Source organism: Vombatus ursinus, unplaced genomic scaffold (assembly GCF_900497805.2).
Source record: "Vombatus ursinus unplaced genomic scaffold, bare-nosed wombat genome assembly UNPS02010461.1, whole genome shotgun sequence".
NCBI classification, from domain to species: Eukaryota; Metazoa; Chordata; class Mammalia; order Diprotodontia; family Vombatidae; genus Vombatus; species Vombatus ursinus.
In genome coordinates, this window is record NW_020950239.1 from 11805446 (window position 1) to 11813621 (window position 8176).

Below are 8176 nucleotides of genomic sequence, written 5' to 3' on the forward strand. Positions count from 1 at the left end.
AGTTCTGTCTGCCTCAGTTTCCACATCTGTAAGATGGGAGATAATAGTAACACCCACCTTCCAATGTTGTTGTGAGGATTAAATGAGATAAAAAAGTACTTTGCCAATCTTAAAGTACTAAATAAATTCTAGCTATTATTATGATTATTATTACTATCATTGTCACCATCGTTGTTGTCATCATTGTTCTCGTCTGCAGCACGTAGCACAATGCATGGAACATGGTGGCCACTTAATAGATGCTTGTTGGCTGACTGGTACCTGATTGCTACATCCATATTTGCCCCTTGATTGTCAGAACCATAACCTCTTGCTGTCAGTCACTATGCTGAATGTTTGTGCCAAAAATAAATCAGCTACTACAAAAACGGGGGCTTTCCCCCCTCTTCATTAAACTCAGACTTCCCAGAGATAAAAACTAGGAGAAATGTGGTGAATCCAAATAATGACAAAGCCCCTTCATTAATTGTATTATTTACCCCTCTTGCTTGACCTAAAGCCAGAGGTCTCCAAACAATTTTTACTCCTATTAATACAAAATTTTTGAGCATGTGCCCCCGATATGTGAATATTTCCTTATTTATAAGTTTTATATATGTACTACTATATGAATAATCATTAATATTATGAAACATGCCCCAAAATAAACATTAAAATGGATAGGAGAAAAATGCAATAATGTATTTAAGATGTTTTATTTTTAATAGGGAAACATTTTACCCTTACTAAAATATTACTGAATAGTAGTGATGATACTTTAGTAAACAGAGTATGTGACCATCCTTCCTTATTTTTGGAAATCATGGTCTAACACTTTGTGATACAGCAATTCAGGGGTCTGGTTCTAAGTTCGGTTTATTTTGATAATGGGTTTTAACACTTGTCAGAGCTGAAAAAGATACTCCAGAGAGCCAGATGGGAAATCCAACAAATATACAAAGGTTTTGCCCATTTTACCAGAAGCCAATTAGTTGAAAGGTATCATGATTTATATGTGTGTATGTATATGTGTATATGTGTGTGTGTGTGTGTGTGTGTGTGTGTGTGTGTGTGTGTGTGTATATAATTTTTTTTTTGTTGGGGGGGGCTAGGCAATGGGGTTAAGTGACTTGCCCAGGGTCAGACAGCTAGTAAGTGTTATGTGTCTGAGGGCAGATTTGAACTCGGGTCCTCCTGAATCCAGGGCCAGTGCTCTATCCACTGTGCCACCTAGCTGCCCCTTTTATATATGTTTTTAACACATGGGTTGAAAACCCACTAAAACCCCATTTGAAAGACTTTTAAACAGGTTAGAAGATTCTTTCTTCAAGCTTTTAAGGAGTGCAGAAAGGAAAGTCTGTACCGATGACACATTTAAATTGTTTTTAGCAAGCCCAAGAAGAACTGGTGTTTAGGAGGAGAAGGTGCTCAGTGGTATCAGATGTTTCACGGAGGTCAAAAAGGATGAGGATTGAGAAAAGGCCATCAGATTTGGCCCTTTTGAGATGAATGAACGAATAAAGCATTTATTGAGCACGTACTGTATGCAAATAGAAAAGTCAGTCCCTGCTCTCAAGGAGCTCACATTTTAATGGGGAAAACAACATGTGGAAAGTTTTAGTTATAAGTCAGATAAAAAGGTCTCTGTCCTTAGGGGACAGAGGCAAAGCAGATGTTAGCACCTCTTCTGTATTTTCACTGATAAAATCATATCAGTTTTTGATGTTGAATCATTTGATAGCACCAGGGACTTTCTTTTCTGGATGTTGGGTAGCTATGACTCTGGCTCCCATAGGAGCGGTTGCCAGGCTGCATGTCCATAGGGATGATGGCTAAGGGCACTGGGCCAAAAGCATTGCTATTCCCAAGGCTCTTGGATTCAGTGCTCTGACTTTCTCCATTGCGTTCTGAGGGAAGATGGTAGTCAAGGAGATGGTGATGGTTTGACTTCTGTGGCACATGCTTCTTCAGCAAAGCTGTCTTGCCTGCTCTGTGAGTAGCAGTTGGTGAAGATGGCTGGCCCCTTCTCCATCAGAGTTGTCTCCCCAGACAATGGCTGTGAGGACCAGCTTGGAAATAGAATCAGTGATCTGAGGGGTTCTCCTACTCCCTGAGTTCCTGTGCCTGTGTGGCCCTTGGTGGCAATCGGTCAGTCCTTACTGGTGATGATGAAAGCGGGCCCCCTCTCCACAAGGATTTCTCCCCCTAATTATGGTTATAGGGGCTGGGCAGGAAGCCAGGTCTGGTTTAGGGAATAATGCTTTTCCCAAGAATCTTGGGCTCAGGGTCCTGGCTATTTCTATCTGATCGTTGGTAACTTTGAAAAAAGCAGTTTCAGTAACGTGTGACATGGCTGTTGAAAACTAAGGAGAATGGAAGGACAGCGTGCCCTTGATACAAGTTTGGAAAAGGGGCGGATTTGTGGGGAAAGATAGTGGAATGAGATCTGTGATGTGGATTGCAACCCGTCTAAGTCTGCTTATCCTGTGTGGCTCATTTTGTCCCACCAAAAATGAAAAGAGGAGGTGGGGCTCTTTCTGAAGTACCGAGCCTCCCCATCAAAGCGTTATACTGCCTGATATGGCTGTGGGGTGACCTGGGATGCAGGTGATGATGCATTAGAGATAGGAATGGAGTTTTGCCTTTCCATCCCTGCTGATATAGGTATATAGGTCACACGGAGGTTTTTAACCAATGTGAGGGGCCACACCTGCAGAATTAGAAAGGTTAGGAGCCTAGGTAGCCCAGGAAGCCAGCTGTGGGAGAGGGCAGATTTGAAGATTTTTATGGGGTAATGGGTGGTGATGATGAAGTTGGATTGGAGACAAGCCCCATGGTCGGCTATCTTGGGGAGGGTGAGATGTGCCCCATCCTCCCACTCTTTAATCGATTCCCCCTTGAGGTCACGCACAGCCCACGTAGGGATGTGAGGCCCCCATTTTGGAGACCAGAAGAGTGCTGTAAGAGTGACCAGATCTTTGTTGGAAACTCACAGCCTCTCCTTAGCTCCCTAATCATTCAATCATCCGACCACACTTATTATGTACCTATTGTGTGCTAGGACCTGGGGATACAAAATGAAGAGTTAATGAGTGCCTGCCCTCAACTGCTGAGGATTCCCATTTTAGCATTTTGGAGGTGTTGCATTCTGAAGACAGTAGGGGCTGACATGAAGTGGTGGTGCATTGGATAGACCACTGGGCTTGGAGTCAGGAAGACCTGAGTTCAAATCCTATCTCAGGCACTTCCTACCTGTGTGACCCTGGACCAATCACCTTCCCTTTACCTCAGTTTCCTCAACTGTAAACTGGGGATAATAATAGCATCTCTTTATAGGGGGGTTGTGATAATTTAATGAGATACTATTTATAAATCACACAGTATAATGCCTGGCACACAGTACTTAATAAACGCTTATTTCCTTCGTGCCATTCAATCAAGAAAAGGTTCCTGAGTGCCAGCATACAAGGCATTGTGCTCAATAATATGGCAGATGCAGAGATGCAAAGAACAGTTCCTTCTCCAAGGAATTTATCAGCTGGGTAAGGCAGTAAGACCTTGAGATGAAAAGTTGCATAACAAAAGAAGGCAATGGGAGCTTTTTAAGGATGAATAGGATTAGGATATTTTAAAAAAAATTTTAACAGGTATTTTTTTCAATTTTCATGAATTTTTCCTCCTACTGAGAAATACAAAATCTTTGTAATAAATGTAGTCAAGCAAAATGAATTTCCATATTGACTACATCCAAAGAATGTGTTTTTCATTCTCCATTTAGTCTATTACTTCTCTGCCATGAGGTGGACAGCATCCTTCATCATCAGCCATCTGTAATCAGGACTGATTATTGTATTGATCAGAGTTCTTAAGTGATTAAGTTTGACTTATTTCTGACTGTTCTATTGGAAAGATTATTGAGAGTAAGGAATGTGTCTTACCAATCTTTGTGTCTCATAAAGTGCTGGGCCCCTTAGTAGCCCAGTGGATAGAGGGCCGAGTCTGGGGTCAGGAAGGCCTTCATTCAAGTATGGTTTCAGACACTCATACAAGGCACTAACCCTCTGTCTGTTTCCGTTTCCTCATCTGTAAAATGAAGAGAATAATATCACCTACCCCTTAAGGCTGTTGTGAGGATCAAAGGAAATGATATGCATAAAGTGCTTTTTAAACCTCAAAGCACTGTGCAAATGTTAGTTGTTATTGCTGTTATCATTATTACTTAATAAATGTGTTAAAAGAATCAGTGAAATATGTGCTGGAACTATGAGAGAGGATACTGTAGGCTGGCAGAATAGTGTGAATCATGGCATCAGGTGAGAATGCCCATGTCACACTGAAGTAGACCATCTTGGCCAAAATGGAATGACAGGCCAGGGCCAGATTATGTAGAGATCTTGAGAGCCAGGTTTAGGATTAGGGATTTTTTCTAATAGTCAGTAAACATTTTTTTTTTGAGCAGGGAAGTGACAGAGTGAACATTTTGTTTCAGAAAGATTAATCTGGTGGAAGGAAGTATGGTGGATGGATTGGGACAGTAGGTGACTGGAGGTGGGATACTAGTTAAAATGCATCAGGTCACCTGTTTGTTGGGCGAGATAAGTTCCTGAAGTGAAGTGGTGGCTTAGCTCTCCTATCTTTAGCATAGATTTTCCATTTGGAATCCATTCTGCATTGCAAATATATATTTTTAATGGAGATATGTACACCAAAGTACATGAGGTAATTTTAATGAAGCAGTATATATACTTTTTTTATGGAAGGAGAACTGAGAAAGGAAATAGAATAAAGCTTCAAAATAATAATAATAGTAGCTAACATTTATATAGTGCTTACAACATACGAGGTAGTTTGCTCCTTTTACCATCAATTAGGTGATTGGAAGAGTCATTAAGTTTCAAGGTTGCTGGGGGTCACTAATATAGAGAATTGTGGGGCTAAATTCAGTGAAACTCCAACCTTAGATGAGTAAAATCCAATCACAGTTTAAGGGACTGAACCCACTCTGGTGTTCCTGGAGATTTGTTGTATTCAGTACTGGTTTGGACTTTGGAGCCCTATGCCGACGGCTCAGAAATAATTTTCTTGTACGGAGATTATTGTAATCTTTTCGGTTATGGTGGGATTTGACTTATTATTCTTTTCAGTGACCTTTCCCAGCAACTTATTGACACCCAAGTGTGTTTTCCCATTCAAGTAATTCCCTTCCGACCACACCCTTGCCCCTGTCCTTGGCATTATGTTTCCTTCTTATGTAGAGGAGTTTTAAAAGGTCACTCCTTACCCAGTGCTCCACTTCCCCTGGTGTCTAGGATTCTGAAACCTCCTTTTTAAGGAGGAGATGCTGGCTCAGGTGCATGGTGAGCCAAGTGGATTTTTAAATCCTTGTGTTTATGAATGTCCTAAGAAGTAGCACATTCTGATAGGGAAGGGAATAAACATTTATATAGCACCTACTATGTGCCAGGCACTGTGCTGAGTGCTTTTTTAAAAATTTATTTTATTTTATTTTTAATTTGTGAAATAAAACAAGCATTTCCGTAATGTAGTGTAATGTAAAACTGCAAATCTGTTATGCACAACTTGCTATTACTTTTAAATATATACTTAAGTTATCATGTAAATTTCTTTTTCCCCTTTTTTTCTTCCCCCTTCACCCCCGCCCAGATGGCTACCCTAAGACACAAATATGTATTTATATATATATATAATATATATATATGTATGTATGTATGTATGTATATAATCATTCTGTTTATCAGTTCTTTTTCTGGATGCAGATAGCATCTTCCTTCATATGTCCTTTGTAGTTAATTTTGGTATTTATAATAGTCAAAATGACTTAGGTTCTCAAAGTTATTCTTAAAACAATATTGTTGTTATTGTATATGACGTTCTCTTGGTTCTGCTCATTTTGCTTTTCGTTATTTCATGCAAGTTTATCCATGTTTTTCTAAAATCAACAAGGTTATCATTTCTTACAGCACAGTAGTATTCCATCACGATCACATGCCACAGTTTGTTTACCCATTCCCCAATTGATGAGCATCCCTTCAATTTCCAGTTCTTTACCATCACAGAGAGAGCTGATAAATATCTTATTTCTAAATATTTTATTTTATGTTGTAAGTATTTTAGAACACAAAGGTTCTTTTCCTTTTTCTATAACCATCTTTGGAAATAGACCTAGTAGTGGTATTGCTGGGTCTAATAGGCAGTTTAGTAACTCTTTGGGCATACTTCCAGACTGCTTTCCAAAATCAGTTCACAGTATTCCCATTTTTCAGTTTGAGGAAACTGAAGCAAAGAGAGGTTAACTGAGGTGCCTAGTATCACATAGCTAGTAAGTGTCTGAGACTGGGCTTGAACTCAGTTCTTCCTGACTTAAAGCTCAGTGCTCTATCCACTGTTTACCAGCTGCCTCTGTTGGAGACAAACCAGAGAGTGGTTTGGCTCCTGGTGGACCATTGGTAGAACATGCTTCTACTGTGAAGCTTGTCGATTATTGGGTCCTGCATATGTCCTGGGAAAGACTTTATTCACAGGATTTAAACTCTTTGGATGCTGTATGAAAGGTTATTTTCAGAGACTTCTTCATTGCCTTTGACTGTTTAAAAAGGAACATTACCTTTAATTTATCATGCAAATAGTGCCAGCATCTTTGGGAGCAGGTCCAGTGACTTCATCGTACTTTTTTCTATGGACATATACTATCTTTCTGCACAGTGCACCCAAACCTCAGCCCCCAGCTCCTCCCACTCTGATGTATCCCAAGATGTATCAAGGAAAAGTTGCACCTTATGAAGCTTAGGCCAAGATCAAAAAATTCCAACCAAGACAAATCATTCCAAAAAGAGGAAAAACGCAACAGACATAATAACAAACACAGCCATTCAAATGCTTTCGTTTTCTACTCAGTATGAATATTCTCCTTATAGCTTTAGTAAAGTAAATTACCTCTTTGCTCTTAGCAGCCAGCAAAAATATTTCAAAGTCTTGGGTTATTGCTACTTTGGTCTTGCAGCTGTGATATGATTTCCCTTCTACATAGAAAAGAGGAAGAATTAAAGAAGAAAATATAGACAAGCGCAAGGGAGGAAAATGGCTATGATTGAACAAAAGGACTTTTTGGGAAGTTTCTTCTGTAAATATTTGTTAAATGCCTGCCATGTGTAGAGCTCTGAGGTAGCTTTACTTTGCAAGTAAAGCATGGTGCCCTACTCTCTTGCAACTAGTAGTGGAACGCACTACATGTGCAGATCCCTGCAGTTCAAACTAATCCATTAGAGAGTTGTTGAGAGGTTGAAGTCGAGTGCTTCACGAGGAGGGAAAGGTCATTTCTGGCAAGGCGTATCAGGAAGGGTTACCAGGGAGATGTGGCATTTAAGGTGAGTAGGCAGAGGTAGTAGGCAGCCCTGCTGTAGAAAACACCATGAGTGGACATATGGTAGTAGCCACAAGGTGGCTCATGTGTAGGAGTGGGGAGTAATCAAATTAGGTTTAAGTAGAGAGCAATATGGAGTGGAATAGCATGAAAGAAATTGTGGAGAGGCACTGGTTATGGAGGGCTTCGAATGCTTAGGCCAGAGGAGTTTGGACTCTACCTCATATGTGAGAAGAAACCCTTGGAAGGTTTTGAGTAGCGGGAATGGAATGATCTGACCAGATCTGTGCCTCTAGTGAAGTGTCCCTTCCTGTGACCTCCTATGCAGAGAGAGGGCTGTGGACTTCTTCTGAATCAGAAGGCAGTGTGAGTGCCCTTTCTTTGTGAGAAACTTCCCTGAGCTAAGGAAGAATGAATGAACGAGTGGTGGCCTTAGGTGGTCTTGAAAGTCTGGATGGTACATTATCAAGCTATGAAGGAAGAAAGGAAATAAGCATTTATTAAGCACCTACTGTGTCCCAGGCACTGCGCTCAGAGTTTTATAAATATTATCTCATTTGATCCTCACAACAACGCCGAGAGGTTGGTGCTGTTATTATCCCCATTTTACAGATGAGGAAACTGAGGCAAACAGATTAAGTGACTTGTCCAAGGACACACATCTTGGAAATGTCTCAGGTTGGATTTGACCTCAGATCTTGCTGACTCTGGGGACAGGGCTCTATCAAATGCCAGCTTGTTACCTTCGTGTATGTGTGTGTGTGTGTGTGTGTGTGTGTGTGTGTGTGTGTGTGTGTGTGTGTGTGTGTGTGTGTG

The 8176-nt window shown here is 40.6% G+C and overlaps 1 protein-coding gene across 1 annotated transcript in view; it reads left to right on the forward strand.

Moving 5' to 3' along the window:
• FRAS1 (Fraser extracellular matrix complex subunit 1) overlaps positions 1-8176 on the forward strand; it is a 475354-nt gene that overhangs the window by 247597 nt on the left and 219581 nt on the right. The window lies entirely within an intron of this gene.